The 18,731-nt window shown below is 48.4% G+C and overlaps 1 pseudogene; it reads left to right on the top strand.

Moving 5' to 3' along the window:
- The first annotated feature begins 16,520 nt into the window (after positions 1–16,520).
- On the top strand, positions 16,521–17,263 carry LOC146868623 (chloride intracellular channel protein 1 pseudogene; annotated as a pseudogene).
- The last annotated feature ends 1,468 nt before the right edge of the window (positions 17,264–18,731 follow it).

Genomic DNA, 18,731 nt, shown 5'->3' on the forward strand with positions numbered 1-18,731 from the left:
TGGTCAAACAAAGAATCTGGGGAAAGAAAAAAGAAACATGTTATGCAGGGGTCATGGGAAGGTAAACAGTACACAAACAAACAATTATATGCAAAAACAGAAACCTCAAACGACAACCATTATGTAATCACATCAGATAGAAGGAGAATCAACTAAGAAGGGAAAAATTCCAGCAAGAACCTGTAAGGAAAAAAGACCAATTAAGTAAATAATCAACCAGTAGGAGGATTGGATGTGTCCATGCCAGCATTAGTCTGAGTGTGGATGAATTTCTTGAGCTCAGCCGGGTCTTGAAAAGTCCAAGTATTGTTCTGGTGAGTTACCTTGAAGGTACAAGGGTGAAAAAGGCCATATCTAGCTCCCATAGAACGTAGGGGAGCACGAAGAGACAGAAATTCTTTTCTTCTGGCAGCAGTGGCACCAGAGACATCCTGAGAGAGATAGACTCTCTGACCCATCCAAGAAATCTGGCGTTTCGCTCGAGCTGTGGAGAGGATCAGGAGGAGGTCAGTAAATTTAAGGAAGAGGATAATGACCCCCCGCGGTTTGGTGGAGGAGGAGGAACGAGGACCAAGTCTGTGGGCTCGTTGGATACTAAGAGAGGTGGTAGCAGGGAGGTCTAACAACTTCAGGAGGAAAGAAGAGAAGAACGTGACAGGATCATCCCCCTCCAAAGATTCCGGTAGGCCATAAACGCGCAGGTTATTCCTCCTGTTCCTGTTTTCCAAATCTTCAGTATGCTGCTGAAGGGCAAGAAGAGACTTCTCCAAAGAGGAAATGCGATGGGAATTTGACTGAATTTCTGGAACCTGCTGCTCCACAGAAGAAACACGGGCCTCGATAGTTGACCATTTGTCCTCAAAAAGCTGCATCTTAGCGTTAGTCTCCTCCACGAATGGGCGCAAAGCGCGAATCTCCTCAAGTATTAACTCCATAGAGATAGGGGGTGGAGATGACTCAGGTGGAGGAGGAGAGGAGTCTGGCTTCATGCGCTTAGGTAAGGAAACAGGAGGAGAAGATTTGCTGGAAGAAGATTGTGATGAAGAAGAGCGGGAGGGACCTGCTGTCGCCATTTGCTCTATGGAAGGAGACTGAGGTGAATGGCCTGATGGTGAGGAGGAGGCAGAGGAAGGCGGAGCCTTCGAAGGCACAAAGACAAACTTCGGATTGCGAAGCTTGCCCATAGAAGCTTGAAACGTGCCAACGATAGTGAGCGAAAGTCAAATAAGCAAGCCAACACAACAATCTGGGTTCAGAGGCAGGGATTGTCAATATGTCTACATGACCAGACCAGACCCAAACAGCCCAGCGATTATCAGAAGTAATAGAGGAGACTTGGAAAGGTCATTGAAAAAACTCCGGGGTTGAAAATATTGTGAGCAGATATTAGGAGGTGTTTCCACACATAGTAAGCGATTAAATATGGTTGTCCAATACCCCGTTTAGTACCACATAAGGCTTGGCAGAGGTATCCTCAAGATTGCACACAAGTCATAGAGAAAGAGCCCCTGGTATAAAATCCATCTCCAAGCGTCACAAAAGCGTAGAAAACAAATTAAGTCATTCCTCTGAAGGGTTAAAGCAGATATGTAATCCTCGGGGAACAGCTCAAAACCACAGAGATATTCACCTACCAGGGAAGTTGTAGTGAGTCCTTCATACAGCTGCTCCTTGAAAAGCGATTAGGAAGTAGGAATTACTCCACATTGTCATGGAGAGCAGAGCGCGTCTGAAAACATGGGAAGAACTTGCTGTTCCAGGCGCGCGCGCCGGTTACAGGCGAGCGTTGCTGAGGAGACAAAATGGCGGGCGTTCTGAGGAGCGCATTCAGCGCGGCAAAGATAGCGTATTTCGAACGCGAGAGGGATCACCCTTGGCTCCCCAGGTGCACATCCCGTTCCGCTAGCTGGACCGTCTCCGCGGTGCTGAGAAAAAAGGTTGGAAACTGTTATAATCAATCCGGGTCCATCCCGGTGCGGCGGAGCTCCGGGTCTAAGCGGCCATCTTAATCGGCGTCCAAGCCACGCCCCCTATCCATCAACATCTTTGACTGTTGCATATTGTACTATGAACTTCACCTGAAAAAGATGTTATCATCATATTATCACAAGGCTGTCTCTGGAAGTTTCTGAAACAACACGTCCTCGCTCTTCCTGAGTGTGCCCACTTTGCCTGCTTGTCTGTCTTTGAAAGGCACATTGCTGGCCCCCCATACAAGATTCGTGCTTTCAGACTCTGTCTTAAACCTACTGGGTGCTCCTGCTGAACTCCAATGATGAATAATGCAAAACATTTCTAAGTAACAACCAGGAGCTGGTTTACTAAATACAAGCTTGGATTCTGTTTGTGCACTCTCTTTGGTGCTCTGTGTTGAGCTGCAGAAGACACGCCTGGCTCTTCCAGGGTGCACTATATGGCCCTATGAGGTTGTGCCAAGACCCAGATTTGTGGAGTTCCCCAAGAATCGGTTTAGAGGCAGGGCTGCATTGTACAATTCCGTGAAAACTGACAATGTGGCTCCCAGTGCGCAGTCAGTGTATTTGCAGGTACCGCCCCCCAAACACACATACATTTGGGGGATGAGGAATTCTAGCACAGGGTGGCACAACACAATATGTGACTGAACACCCATGTGGGTTCCCTGGGAATTCTAGAAAACGTTCCCAAGAGGCACCTCAACTTTGCTTCAATTTCTTCTTCAACACTTAGGGGCTCATTATGATGGCGGGCGGACATTTGTCCGCCCGCCAACATAACGGTGATGCAACCGCCCGCCAGATGTGAGGCAGTCCCACCAGCCGAATTAGGATGCGCTTGCCAGTGTGGCAGGTGCATCCTGGCCCTTTAACATTGTGGACGGTGCTGCTGGCTGCAGCACCGTCCACAATGTTAAAAGGCCACGATGTGCATTTCCATGCACAATGTGGCAGGCACCACGCGGTCCCTGCCACCCTGCGAATGGAAATGTAGGGTACCCCCAGTACACCCTCCCCCTAGAGGGTCTGCAACTGGCCCTCAAAGCCATTCTCCACCTGTCTTTTTGCAGCGGGATATCTGCCTCAAAAAGACAGGTGAAGGGCTCATCCTTATCACTATGGCAGTGCCTGCACAGCACCGCTGTCATGATGCCCTGGTTCCGGGTTCCACAAGGCGGGTGGAAAAGGACTGCCTTGCGGGACCATGGCGGACGGACGCCGGAGAACCAATGTGATTCTCACCACCATCCTAATTTGGTGGTGGGTGAATCACATTGTGATGGCGGGAGGATCACCACCGCCGGCCCGGCGGAGGCGATCCTCCCACCATTATAATGAGCCCCTAAGGTCCTATATGCTCGACAGCTTGCTTCCATGATATGCCTGCACCTGCATAGGTTTTCCCTTATATGTGGGTGGCCAAGACCACACCCACACGAGGGAACGCCCGTTCAACCTTCCACGGAAACAAAATGTACAGCTGCACAATGGAAATTACAGAAGGGTCCACAAAAGTATCAGCAGCTACTTGTGTATTACGACTGTGGAAGCTTGAGCACTGTTGTAAAAGTCAATAGTAAAAACAAGTCTAACATTCGCTTTACTTATTTGTGACCCACTCAAAAAGTGCCTTAGCAATCAATTAAAACAACTGTTGCACAGCGCAGGAATTTTGACCAAGACCATTAGCATCCAAGGGTACGTGATATTGAAGGAGCTTTTTCTGCCGGCCGGGTATGCCTACACATCTGACATGTCCAGGCACATTACCACCTCACCTCCCAAAGTTGTCTGTCCGTCTGCGGATTTGTAAAGCCACTTTAATGACCAGCTCCACTGTTCCCACCGAATAATGATGGGGCTTACAATGCAGCCTGTGGTCTGCAACTAAGCGCCATGCAGCCAGACTGTTGTGTTCTGTGAGTATTCACAGGACCCAAATTATACATCCATTTGCACCTATAATTTGCATGCTCACGTGGTTATCCTATGATAGTAAAGCCATATTTGTGATTCATCTAATGCATCTTTACATTTGAAAAAGCACTTACTTAAAGTTTTTTTGCTTGATAATTTTGCTCCTAGGGGCTTAGAGTTGGTTTACCAGAGCTGGAATGCCCTGGAAAGTTTGGGAACATTCACAAATGTACTTGTTTGCGGCTGTTCATTAAACTCTCATGTCCTATTCTCTCCAGGGAAATGATCTGAGATTTACTCCAGCCAAGGCATGAGTAAACCTGCAGCATAGGAATGGTAAGGGAAAACCGCCAAAATTGTCACAATTCTATGAAAAGTATTTTCTTCATGGGCAAAATATTTTTCTTCATGAAAAAAAACATTTTCACAGTGCTATTGCACTAATACTAAATATTTAGCATTTGTAATAATACATTATTTAAAAGTATTCAAAATCATAAATGGAAATGAACAAAAGTCAGGACTTTAGACTTTGCAGGCACACTGCATGAAACCTTTGCGAATTATTTAAAAAGTTGTGCCCTGTTAGTTGGGATATGGGATTGATTTAAAAAAAAAAAAATCAAACATCTCAAACTATACTTCAAGTTTCAATAAAAGATCATAGATACATTTTTCTCGCTGTGGAGTTCGATGCCTTTTTCTCAGCTCTGTCACGGGTGGTGTGAGGCCCTTTGAGGGGAGAAACTCACTCTCAAACCAACTTGCAAGCAGTTTCAGGGCATGGCACCAAGAGGGCGAAATATGAGCTGGCTTTCTGGGGCTCTTTGCTCTGATCTCAGAATTTAGTTTATTTTGAAGGCTCGAACTTTGGATCAAATTAGGATAGCGGTCGTAGGTGTTAAATGGTAGCGGCAGTTTCAGTCGATAACCCTTCAAGTATTGCCCGGCGGTAATCGCCTCTCATACCATTCGATAATTTACCAATGAAAGAGGCAGGCGCCGGAGACTGGAAGGCAGGAAACAACGTTTTTATTCCGTCGGAGCAGAACACATCAGATCAGACAGCAAGGTATCGGCACGAGGTGCTCTAACTGCATCTCTGAGGCCTGGCCTCTTATACACAGGTTTATGACTTTATTGCAGAGTTATCATACATGGCACATTCTTGAGATTGTCTTGGAACATGAAAGAACATCCTCGGAATCCCCACTTCGAGCTCGTTCCCACCCCATCCACAGTAGGAGATGGCTATCACACAGCTGGACATTCCGCCAATTCCCGGGGGTGTGTGCGACCGGCCGGGTCTCAGGGGGTAGGGGCTTTGATCTACTGTAATCCCTTTGATGTGGGGTGTTTCCCTTACAGTAGGGGTAATAAACTGCATCCGCAGGGCTAGGTGATGGCCTGGGATCGGTTCGGACAATGGGGCGCAGAGGATGGGGGTTATCAAAGAGATGCATGACCATGTATGGGATGTCGGTCAGGCGTGGGATGTGGTTCCATGGCAGGGTCGCGCAGAAGGAGAGGGTTTATGGCCCGTGTATGAGAGAGCGGGGGTGGCCGGCGCGCAGGGGATGCTTGCAGCGCCAGGGGGACGCGCTGGCGATCGGCAATGAGCAGGGAGAGACCAGGGTGCCTAAAATGGCTGCCGTGCGCTTTCCTGTGTGTCGCGCTGGGGAGAGACAAGATGGCGCAGATAATGTTCAGTTTACAAGCTAAATTTCCACAGTCCTCCCTTTTAACATGTCTCGCCAGCTTGTCTAGTTCGGATCTATCCCCATAATACTACGAACTTCCATCTCATACAGAGCTTTCATTCGTTCCGCTTCAAAGTTCAAAGTCTTAGGGCAGATGCAGTTCATAAAAAGCGAACATAAAGGTGGCAGACACTGAATCCCCAAGCAGCATCCACATAGTATCACAATTGGTATTAGGATAAATGAAAACAGCCTCCATCCCCAACTTCTAATAGTGTCCCAAAACCAACTCCCCAGTGACCATTCTTCTTGCTCCTGATGAACCTCTGCGGAAAGTCTGTGGAGGTGTTCAATTGCTTTGTAGACTGAGGGTGAGTTATCCGGTACGTAGGTACAACAGCTGGACCCAATGATGCGGCATGCTCCTCCACGATCAGCCAGAACCACATCTAGAACGAGGCGGTTCTGAAGAGTCACTAGGCGGACGGCCTGGAGCTCGGCGGTGTTGTTGGCGAGGACGCCAGCCGTAATGTTCATCGCCGTTTCGACTGCCTGGGTTAAGTGGCGGATGGCACGGCTGTTTGCCATTGGACCCCAGAGTGGAACAAGACCTTTTACTGCGTCCATGAACTGTGCTCCGGTGGAGTCGGCTTGCACAATGTCGTTGGCACGTTTCTGTCGGTGATGGTTTGCTGGAGCCACATATGTCGGAGGAAGGACAAAGGCGATGTAGCAGGTGCCTCCCCAACCTTTCGGAAGCCAGGTGTAGGCCTTAGTACCACAGACGAAGTACATATTCGGGGAGGCAACAAAGGAGGGTGGATCAACTGAGTCCAATGTTCGGGTGATGAGGCAGGAGCTGTGGCCCACCAGCTGCGCCCCCAGGCCTTCGAGGCACACAAATCCAGTGATGTTGATGATGGATAGGGCCACTGTTAGGGTGGCGGCCGTCCGTTTCCGGAGGTAAGAGAAGGTGGGTCTGGCTGGGTTGTTGAACACTTGCATTTCAACTCGTTCTTTGGCAGGGATGTCCATGTGAAAGGAAGTGTTTGATCTCAGAGGACAGAAGGGGGCAGAAGTTCTTCCAGTTTTGTTCAGCCAGAACCCATGGTAGAAGTGTGACATGGTTCTGCCGGAAGTGGCATTGTCCTTGTAGCTTTCTTGCAGGAGGATTAGCCAGGCGAGGCAGGAACCATGGACAGAAAAAGGTGAAGGGATGAAAGGGATAGAGTGTCCAGTAGCATGTGGTAGCAATCCACAGATCCAGCAATTAGTGGCGTTGGCGGCAAGATTGTGTTGGTGGAGCAACTGCACAAAAGAGTTATTCCAGAACTCCTTACGCCTTTCTCGGAGTTGGGGTGAAAGTGAGATCAGATGGTGTTCTTTCATGGTGGTAGGTTGAACGGTGGTCAGCAATGTCTTATGAGCGGGTGTGCTCTCCTCCATGATCCAGAAGGTGACCATGAGGAGAAGGCAAAAGAGAAGGGTAATGAAAAGTGTAATAGTCTTTGAGCTGTGCATTCTGTCAGTCTTTGGGTTTTTGTAGTGGATCTTCGGACGTCCGGTTGCTTCCATCATCTTCATGTCGGGCGCTTCCATCACCTTCAAGAGACTCGGTAGCGGGCAGAACCACAGACTTTGTTTAGTTTCTCTCCTGGTGGCCTTTGAGGTGACTAGGCTACCGCTCTGAGATTTCCACTTAGTTTGTGGTCTGCTTAGCCGAAGTTCTCTCCTTTCGTCGCAAGTTATACCCTTCCTTGGATGGCACGGTGGGATCGGGATATTTCACTAGCTCAAGTGTCTCCGTATCTGGGCGGCGGTTCAGGGATGGTCGGTCTCTGTCCAGAAGTTCTTCTTGGGCGGTGATGTTGTCCGTGGTCGTCAGGGTCGGTGATACCTTCTTGCAGTGGTGTGCAAGCAGCCAATTGCGTTTCCCCTCCACTCGAAGAGCTGTTCGGGTGGTGATTAGGACTTGCAGGGGGCCCGTCCACCGGGGCTCCAGACTCTTGGTGCGCTGGAAGTTACGCACTAAGACAAAGTCGCCGGGTTGGATGTCGTGCCCGGGGCCCCTGGAAACATCGGGAATGGCTTGCAGCACCTGCTGATGGATAACAGACAACGTTTTAGTTAGGTTATACAAATAGTCAGACATGAGGACATCCGGGATGTCGTGGATGGATGTTGGTTTTGGTGCAGTCCAGAGGTTCATGGGCCGCCCAAAAACGACCTCGTAGGGGGTTAAGTGGTGTTTAGTGGGGGTGGAACGCATTGATAGCAATGCTAGCGGGAGAGCGTCTGGCCATTTCAGTCCTGTGGTGGCAACTATTTTTGCTATCTTAAGCTTCAATGTGGCATTATGTCGCTCAACCAAGCCTGCAGATTGGGGATGGAAGACCGCGTGGAATTTCTGTTTCACACCCAGCCCCTTTAAGATGAGTTGGATAACCTCGGCTACAAAGTGGGGGCCATTATCGCTCCACAAAATTCGACAAAGGCCGTATCGGGGGAAGAATTCTTTCAGTAGTACTTTTGCGGTAGTCATAGCGGTGTTGTCGTGGGTTGGGTAGGCCTCCACCCACTTGCTGAAGGCACACACAACGACAAGTACGTACTTAAAACCTTGGCACCTTTCTAACTGGACGTAGTCCATTTGTAGGACTTCAAAGGGGTGATTGGGAACCCCAAACCCTCCCCGGGGTACAGCAGTTCCTTTCCCAGGGTTGTGTTGGAGGCATACCAGGCATTGTTGGACCAGACGTTTGGCTGAGTCTGGGATTTTGTTGTTGTGCCAGACTTTGGAGATGAGTTCGATCATGGGGGCAGACCCTATGTGTGCGGGGGAGTGTGCCATGGTCAGCATGGGGGTCAAGTATGAGTCGGGTAGCAACCATTTGTTCGAGTCTTTAGTTCGCCAGCAACCGTCATCGTCCTTCAATCCTACCCGGGCCCATTCAGTTAATTCGTGTGGTGTGCTGGCTAGTTGGATATCCCTAATCGTTTCCCTAGCATCCTTCCATTTCTCAGTTTGTGGCCTGGTCACGTACATATGGGTCGTGGACCTATTCTCGGCTGTGGTTCGGGCAGTAATGTCAGCTAGTGCATTTCCCTGTCCTATAATGTCTGTCACCTTCTTGTGTGCCTGGCATTTGATCACAGCCAGCCGTGTGGGGAGGAGGACTGCTTCGGTCAGGGCAGAGACTAGATCTCCATGCAGGATGGGTGTGCCGTGGGAAGTCAAGAATCCCCTCTCTTTCCAGAGCCCAAAGTGGTGAACTACCCCGAAGGCGTACTGACTGTCTGTGTAAATGTTTGCGGTTGTCCCTGCTGCCAGGATGCATGCTCGTGTGAGAGCAATTAGTTCCGCCGCCTGTGCGAATCGCTGTGTGATGCGGGCTGTCTCAACAACTGTTCGGGCTGTGGTGACTGCATAGGCAGCTGAGGTGGTGCCATCGGGGAGCTTGATACATGAGCCATCCACCCACAGTTCTCCGTCAGGGTCCGGGAAGGCAGTATCCCGGAGGTCAACCCTACTCTTGGTCTGTTCGTCGGTGAGGGTCACGCACTCATGTATAGGGGACGCATTGGGGTCAGCGTCAGGGAGAGGTAGTAGAGTTGCTGGATTCAGAGTGGTGCATCGTTTCAATGTGATGTGGGGTGCAAGCAGAGTTAGTTCGTAACCAGTCAGTCGTGCGCTAGTCAGGTGTTGGGTCTTGGTTTGGTTCAGGAGGGTGTCAACCGCATGGGGTACCAATACTGTGAGGGGGTTCGAGAGCACGATCCCCTCACTTTGCCGGATAGAGACAGCAGCGGCGGCTACTGCTCGAAGGCAGGCGGGCAAAGCTCTGGCTACAGGGTCAAGAGTGGCAGAGAAGTAGGCACAAGGGCGTTGTTTAGGGCCTATGGACTGGGTTAGGACAGACAACGCACATCCCTCCCTTTCATGGGTGTAGAGGGAGAAAGGTTTAGTGTAGTCTGGGGTTCCTAGGACTGGGGCCGAGCAGAGGACGTCTCGTAATTCTTTGAAGGAGGATTGGCATTCGGGTGTCCAGGGGAGGGGGAAGGGGACATCTTTAGCCAGCAGGGAAAGCAGAGGTTTTACGATAAGACTGAAGTTTGGCAACCATTGTCGACAAAAGGAGGCGAGGCCTACTAGGGACCTCACTTGCTTCTGAGTTTTGGGAACAGGGGTTTCTAGGATGGTCTGAATTCGGTCAGGGGTAAGTTTTCTCCCGTCTTTGGATAGTAGGTGGCCTAGATATGTTACTTGGGGTTGGCAGAATTGCAATTTCTTCCTGGAGACCTTGTGACCGTTCTCCGCGAGGAAGTGGAGGAGGTGAATGGTGGCTGTGACGGCAAGTGGAGTGGTGTCGGCCGCCAAAAGAATGTCATCGACGTACTGTATTAACACCACTCCATCGGGTAGTTGGACTGCATCTAGTTGTCTCTTGAGGGCTTGGCTATAAATGCTGGGACTCTCAGTGTAGCCTTGGGGTGCCCTACAGAATCTGTACGAACGGGCTTCTAAAGTGAAGCCGAACAGGTAGCGGCTGTCTGGGTGGATGGGGATGGAAAAGAATGCGTTCTTGAGATCAATAACGGTAAATGTGGTGGCAGTGGACGGAATCAGGGTGAGGATGGTGGTGATGTCTGAGACCACGGGGTACTGAGGTATGACTACTTTGTTAACTTCTCGTAAGTCAACAATAAAGCGGTATGCTTTCTCATCTCCCTCGCCTTGCTTTTTTACAATGGGTAGGATAGGGCTGTTGCAAACATTACTGACTACTTCTTCTACCACTCCTGCATCGACTAGGGACTCGATGATTTCCACCAATGCCTTTTCGCCTTCGGGCGATATCCGATACTGTGGAAGCTTTGGGAGCACTGCGTCCGGTCGGACGGTTATGTGTACTGGGTCGATCACCATGCGCCCTACATCTGAGTCGGTTTTAGCCCATAGATGTGAAGGTAACGTGTCGAGTAGGGACAGGTCAGCATCGGTTATAGAGAGCATACGCCGTGTGTGACAAGGTCTGAACGGATCTGGGTTATCGTGCAGGATGACTCGAACTCCGTCTGGGGAGCATCTGATGGTAGCTCGAAAATGTTTTAGCAAATCAAGTCCCATAATAGCATCGGGGGTGTTGGAGGAGAGTAGAAAGGTCGTGTCAGTGGCGTTATCTTCTAAGTCAAAGGAGATTGGTGCTGATAAGGGGTTAGTGGAGGGCGTTCCATCGAAGCCTATTGAGGTTACATGTGAGCCAGACAAGGGTGCCCTAGGAATCAGTCGTTTAGATAACGCACTACGTGTCGCCCCAGTATCTACCAGGAATGGAGACTTGGTGCCCAAGACCTTAGCAGTGACGTAAGGACCTTGCTGGTCAACACAGAGTTCGACTGGATCCCTCCCTTGTCCCTGGCGGTCCTATGCGAAGTCATGGGTGCTTTCGTAGTCGGACTGCTGACACTGGTTTTGTCGGGGGCGATCAAAAGTGTTTGGTCTGCCTGGCCTGTCGTTGATGGCGTCGTTCGTGTACCCTCGTCCCTGTCCTCTATTTCTGGGGTCATATGCTGTGTCTCTGGGGTCCCTATTTTTGTTCAATTCCAGAAGGACCGGGCACTGGGATTTCCAGTGTCCGAACCCTCTACAGAACGCACATTGGTTCCCATCTAAGTCTCTCCGTCCGTTGTAGGGTGCAGGTGTATGGTCTCTAGGGGGTAGCTTTCTAGGGGCGGTTGGTTGGTAATTCCCTTTCGGGGGCTCCCTTCCTATGGTCACCCCTTGCAACTGTGCTATCATTACCCTCTCCTTCAGTTCCTTTTTCTTCCTCTCTGACGCCCTATCGTTCTCATTCTTTTGGTTTTCGTAGTATTGGGCCATCTGGAGGATTGCTGCGGGTTTGGAGGCTGCCCAACTACTCTCGCTGGTCTGTAGCTTCTGGGAGACTTCTTGTGACAGACCCTTCACATAATTCTGGACAAAGAGGTGATGTCCGGTTGCAGTGGTCATGTCCTGGCCACTATAATCGGAAAACACAGTCTCGAATCGAGAGAAGTATTCAGACACATCCTCCTGGAGTTTCTGGCGACAAGCCGTCACTATCGACCAGTCTACCTTTCTTTCTGGGATTAGAGTCTTCAATTTCTGTACAATATTGTCTGGAAGCTCCAATATGGCTTTCGGGGGTTTCTGTCCCGGTTCTCGCTGTTTATCTATGGTATCGAGTTGTACCCAGGTATATCCGAACGGCTCAGCGTGGTCAACTTTCCGGATTTGCTTCAACACATCAGCCGGCAGACATAATCCGAAGAACAAGTCGATATCTGCTAAAGTCATTATTGTTGAGCCTAAGGCTGTACCTAGTTCGGTGTAGAAGACAGTCGGGTTCTTCCTTAAGTAGGGTAGAGTTTTTCTAAAGGTCAAAATATCTTGTCGGTCCCATGGCTGGTAGACCCAATTATATACAACCCTTCCCTTCGCATCTTGGTGGTTGATGTCGTCATGAGTTCCCTGACCTCGTGGGGGGACCCAGTAGGGGGCGGCCTCTTTGATGGGCATCATGGTATCTGTCCTTCCTTCCTGGGGCTTAGTCGCTATGGGGGTTTCTGCTTTAGTGGCCTGTCTGTGTTCTTTAAGGTGTCGATAGACCTCGAGTGTACGAGTGAAGAGGTTCGTCACATCGCCCTCTCCTTCTTCCCCAATGTCTACCTTCCTATATAGGGCCGCTAAGCCTTCGGGACCTTTATCGTGGTACCTATCCTCATATGTATTCAGGGCGTGATAACAAAGTCGTACGACAAAGTGTCGTCTGCGGCTGTCGGCATATGAGTTATACACGTCTGTTATATACTCCTCACTTTCCTTTCGCTCCACCAGTGTCCCTACTATCTTGTCGATTCCTGCTCGTTCCTCCCTTGTTAGTCGATTCATTCTGGTGGAATCTTTCTTTCTCATCTCAGGGTCATCCAACGTTATTGCCGACGTTGTGTTCAGTACAAGAGGCTCGGCCGGCGCGGAGGCCGTGAGGACCGAGGCCCCTGTACTGCTTTTGCTTGTGTTTGGGGGTTGTGGGTGTTGCACTACCGATTGGGAGGGTGCGTACGGAGGGGGCATGTAAATGATCGGGGGACCTAATAGTAATTCATCATTCGTCCGTTGCTTAGAGGACAACTCAGGGTAGAGCATAGAGGGGGTCCTAACAGCGTACTGGCCTGATGTTTCGGGCTCCTGTCTTAGTTTAGTTTCCCTTCTCTCCTTTATTTCTTCTTCTAACTTTCTAGCGGCAAGGTGAGCTGCCTTTCGTAATTCCTTTTCTGCTTTTACCTCTTCCCTCTTTTTCCATTGCGTTGCTTCTTTGCGCCACATGCCGAAACTGTCAAGCATAGTAGGCGTTGTTTTATTGCTACGCAGAGCTATTTCTAGCATTTCTATCTTATGGTCGTCGAAGGATCCCATCAGTGGCCACTGACTCTCGGGGTCCTTCCTTGTATATTTATGCCGTAGCTTGCTATAAGCTACGGCGACTAGTCCATATTTAGTGAACATGTCCTTATTAGGGGTGCCTTCCAGTGGAGCCGGATGGTCCACCTCTAATAAGCGGTCCGGGCAGAACCAACTACCAATCAGTGGGGAGAAGATAGGCATGACGGGTTTCAACGGGGACAAAAGTCAGCACTACCTATCTTTTCACTGCTTGCAAAGACTAGACAGAATATCTCTATTCCACGTTATTTGTAAGCAGAGAATACCTCCAAAGAACCAAATATCGAACAACTAGTGTTCGGACAATCAATCAATCAATCAATCAATGGGGAGATAAAGATAGGCACGACGGGTTACAACGGGGACAAAAGTCTGCGTTACCTACCCTTCACTATTTGCAAAGACTAGACAGAATATTTCTTTTCTACGTTATTTGCAAACAGAGAATATCTCAAAGAGCACTATTCTTCAAAAACAATCACTGTTCGGACAATCAATCAGTGGGGAGATAAAGATATGCACGACGGGTTACAACGGGGACAAAAGTCTGCGTTACCTACCCTTCACTATCTGCAAAGGGAGAGAGAGAGAGTATTTCTACTCCTCCCCGTTTGTAGACAGCGAATATCTCAAAGAGAACAATCAATGAGCAATACTAGTATTTCAAATAATCAATCAATTATTTCGCAATTTGTCGTGTTTCACGACCTTACCCGGACCGCGTGGACAGTTTCTCGTCTTCCGCCTCCAGCGCCCGATCGTCCTCTACTCTCCGTATTTGCCGCGGCACTCCTGATGGTTCCCAGTCAGGACCGTAGATCACTCGAGAGAGGTCTGCTCGGAACCAGTGAAGTTCGGATGATCGGCTGCCAGACGAGGGTCTATCGGGCAGGAGCTCTCCCGATCGTTGCAGTCGTTCACTCTGTCGTCAGGACCTCTCCCACTGGATCCACGTGTCGCTGATGGGCCCCACGTTTGGGACGCCAATTGTTAAATGGTAGCGGCAGTTTCAGTCGATAACCCTTCAAGTATTGCCCGGCGGTAATCGCCTCTCATACCATTCGATAATTTACCAATGAAAGAGGCAGGCGCCGGAGACTGGAAGGCAGGAAACAAAGGGCCCGATTCACAGAACTAACTTAAGACAAAATCCTAAACTTACTACCATTTTGGTATTCACAGAAGGCACTTACTCATTTTGGTATTCACAGAAGGCACTTACTCATTTCGGTATTCACAGAAGTTAGGAGTCCTAACTTTAGGATTCCTAAATGCCTTCTGTGAATACCGAAAGTCTTAAAATTAGGATTTTTCGCAGTTTAGTAGTAGTATAGTTAGGACTCCTAACTTTAGGACTCCTAAATGCCTTCTGTGAATACCGAAATTCTTAAAATTAGGATTTTTCTCAATTTAGTAGTCCTAAGTTTAGGACTCCTAACTTTAGGACTCCTAAATGCCTTCTGTGACTACCGAAAGCCTTAAAATTAGGATTTCTCTCAGTTTAGTAGTAGTATAGTTAGGACTCCTAACTTTAGGACTCCTAAATGCCTTCTGTGAATACCGAAAGTCTTAAAATTAGGATTTTTCTCAATTTAGTAGTCCTAAATTTAGATTTAGGACTACTAAATTGAGAAAAATCCTAATTTTAAGAATTTCGGTATTCACAGAAGGCATTTAGGAGTCCTAAAGTTAGGAGTCCTAACTATACTACTACTAAACTGCGAAAAAGTCTAATTTTAAGACTTTCGGTATTCACAGAAGGCATTTAGGAGTCCTAAAGTTAGGACTCCTAACTTCTGTGAATACCGAAATGAGTAAGTGCCTTCTGTGAATACCAAAATGAGTAAGTGCCTTCTGTGAATACCAAAATGGTAGTAAGTTTAGGATTTTGTCTTAAGTTAGTTCTGTGAATCGGGCCCAAAGTTTTTATTCCGTCGGAGCAGAACACATCAGATCAGACAGCAAGGTATCGTCACGAGGTGCTCTAACTGCATCTCTGAGGCCTGGCCTCTTATACACAGGTTTATGACTTTATTGCAGAGTTATCATACATGGCACATTCTTGAGATTGTCTTGGAACATGAAAGAACATCATCGGAATCCCCACTTCGAGCTCGTTCCCTCACATATCTACAGTGGAAGTCCCCACCCCATCCACAGTAGGAGATGGCTATCACACAGCTGGACATTCCGCCAATTCCCGGGGGTGTGTGCGAACGGCCGGGTCTCAGGGGGTAGGGGCTTTGATCTACTGTAATCCCTTTGATGTGGGGTGTTTCCCTTACAGTAGGGGTAATAAACTGCATCCGCAGGGCTAGGTGATGGCCTGGGATCGGTTCGGACAATGGGGCGCAGAGGATGGGGGTTATCAAAGAGATGCATGACCATGTATGGGATGTCGGTCAGGCGTGGGATGTGGTTCCATGGCAGGGTCGCGCAGAAGGAGAGGGTTTATGGCCCGTGTATGAGAGAGCGGGGGTGGCCGGCGCGCGGGGGATGCTTGCAGCGCCAGGGGGACGCGCTGGCGATCGGCAATGAGCAGGGAGAGACCAGGGTGCCTAAAATGGCTGCCGTGCGCTTTCCTGTGTGTCGCGCTGGGGAGAGACAAGATGGCGCAGATAATGTTCAGTTTGCAAGCTAAATTTCCACATAGGCACATCCGCGGTGCTGGCGGAAAATGTCCTTTTCCGCACTCCATCGGCGGTCCTTGCATCCGCCATATTACGATGGGAAAAGATAGCCCATTTACCGACCGCTGCAGAGTTTCAGGATCAGCCTGAAATTTCCTTCCGCAATGGTGGCGGACGAAGCCAATAGAGAGGGACCGGCGTGCGGAATGCGGTTACGACCGCCGGACAAATCACGATGCCTCAAACAGCCCATCACACCACAGCAGAGAATCCAGCCTTTTGGTGACGGCAGAAGCTCTACTGTGGATAGCGAAAATCGAATCCCGGACACCTCCACGCGTTTCTGACCGCTGGGCAAACGGCGGTTTTGGGTCTTTCCGCAGCAATTCCGACGGCCGCGGACGAATTTTCAGCTTTTCCAGATGTTCCCGGCGGTGTATCATGGAATCCGACCACCACTGTAGGATGTTTTAGGCAGTGCATCCTAATCTGACCGCCGGTTTTGCCGTGGTATCTGCGGACGGTAATTTTCCGTTACCACGGTGGTCAGAATGCTTTTCTGACCGCCATCAAAATCGACCCCTTTGTGTCCAGGCACACCAGTGCAGGATCCTGGCATATACAGATGTATTTTGAAAAGAGTTTCGGTCATCAAGAGACTAGAAAAATTGGCAGCAGGTACCTACAGCACACACTTAGGCCGTGTGACAATGTTTGGGAGAAGGACGGTTGGAGAATGGGACTCACTACAGGGGGACATGTCTATACTGAAGCTCCATCCTAATATCATTTTTATCACCTTGTCCAAATTGGTAGTAAACAATGTTGAGTGGAGCTCCTCATGAGGGCCAGCCATGATGCCAGAGTATTGGACACTGTCCATTCCCCCAGCGACTCTTCGTGGTACTATGCAAAGGGTGTCATGCTCAGCATCACCACAGTGAACAACATGAGTAAGCCAGAAGTTCCTAAGGACCTTACTCCTCATGCAGAGCCACTGTTTCTCGCTTTCTAGGGGAACTGAGAAGGGACACTAACAAGATTAACGAGCAGCTGGAGGAGATGCTACATCCACAAAAGGACCCCACGTTTGATGCTAAGAACTCCACATCGAACACTGCTGGCCTCAACATTTGTGTCAGTCTCTCGGCTTGCATTTAGAACTGCAACCTGACCTGACCTGAAGAAGGGGTTGAGGGTCCTCGATAACCATCTGAACACGCCACTGCCTGGCAAGATTGACAAAAACAGTGCCACAGACGTGAAAGTCTTCCAAGAATGATTCTTCATGAGGATCTGTCGTCCAGCAGTCTTAGTCCTAAATTGAGAATCGTACAGGTGTCCTGTGAAAAGCACTGCCATTTTAAAATCCTGGAGCAGTTCTTGGTCATGCACTGCTTCGTCACGTACACCTAAGAGTGTGAGGACTTTGCCAACTTGGGGTATGATAGCAAAGAAATTGAGCTAGCCTACCACCCATGGTGTGAACTACTATCTTCCCATGTATGCTTATTCCGTTTGTTGGGACCAATAGGAAGACTGCAGGGTGGAGGTTAGCAGATGGTGTTACCTACAAGCAATGGAGACTGAAACCTACATGATAGAGCGTACACTAAACAAACAAAACAAAAAAGTGTTCAAATAGTTTAAAACTAAAGCAAAGTTGTTAAACAAGCACTGCTTCCACCTGCAACATCTCCTGCACGGTTCGCTTTATCTAGCTTCTTTCAAATTAAAGAGACATATGTCTCAAAAGAATGTTCTCGACTTTCATATTGCTTTTTTCCTTTCAGAAGTTCTTCTGAAAGTGGTTTCTGTGATTCCGCATTTTCCCACTTCTAGGACATTAAAGTTGGGTCGTCCAGTTTGATTTGTTTTTTGTCTTTGAGAATGTGTGAATGGGAAGTAACTGGACATCTGTTGCTAAAGAGAGATGTGGGAAGTAGTTCTCTTCTGACGCCCGAGTTTATCCTTTTCCCTCCTCACCACTGTACTTCATTCCATGTCATTTCCAAAAAGTGGAAGGGTTGAGTGTGACGATAATATCTTTCACTTTCTAAATATATAAATAAATAAATAAATAAATATATATATATATATACATATATATAGATACAAATATATATATATATATATATATATATATACTGTCAATAAAAGTTCGAAAGTGAAATAAAATAGACCACCGTCATCCATTCTGTACACGAAGCAGCTTTAAACAAAAAAGAAAAAGTCTAAGAAAAATAAAGAAAACAATAGCAATTTTAGTTTTTGCAAACACCATTTTTTTGTGATCAGAAAACAACTGACAACTTAAAAGTAAAATGCAATGAAGGCATTTAAAATTGCCAATTTAATGTAGCATCAGTGATGAATCTAACCCACCAAGCTGTGTGACAATAATCCCTAAGTACTTTATTTGAAATAGGGATTAACATCCTGCGCAACTACACAATTTGCACCAACAGAAGAGTACTCAAAAAACCAGGGTCTCAGGCGTAGGTTGGTGGAGGTAGACTCAGGGGCGCTACTAAGACAGTTGGTGGGCAGATGCATGAGCGAAATTCATACCTGTCTAGGCAGCGGCATCCCCTCATTACGAGCGATAGAGGCATACCTAGAAATCTGCAGGCAAATATCTGAGTTGCTAACATACACAGCACCCAAACGCCTGACTAAGGCCACAAAGTAGTTTGATGGTCACTGCACAAGCGTACACCGACAACTCAAAGAAGCATTGAAAGCCATACCCAGAGACACTGAGATCATTCACTCTAGTAGATGCGCATACAAGGCAACACTCGCCGCTAGAAAAGTGAGCATAAAGAGCGAGGCCTGGGAGCAGTTGGCGAGGGCCTGAGTAGAGAAAGACTCAACAGCCTTTTGGAAAGTTGTTGATTCCCCATATTTTGCCCAAGATCACAACAGCAACACAGACATGCCCATATTAGCTTTAACTTGGGTATCACATTTTAGACATGTTTTTAATGATTCCCATTGCCCAGAACAGGGACAACCATTGTCC

This window comes from Triturus cristatus, chromosome 1_2 (assembly GCF_964204655.1).
Source record: "Triturus cristatus chromosome 1_2, aTriCri1.1, whole genome shotgun sequence".
NCBI lineage: Eukaryota > Metazoa > Chordata > Amphibia > Caudata > Salamandridae > Triturus > Triturus cristatus.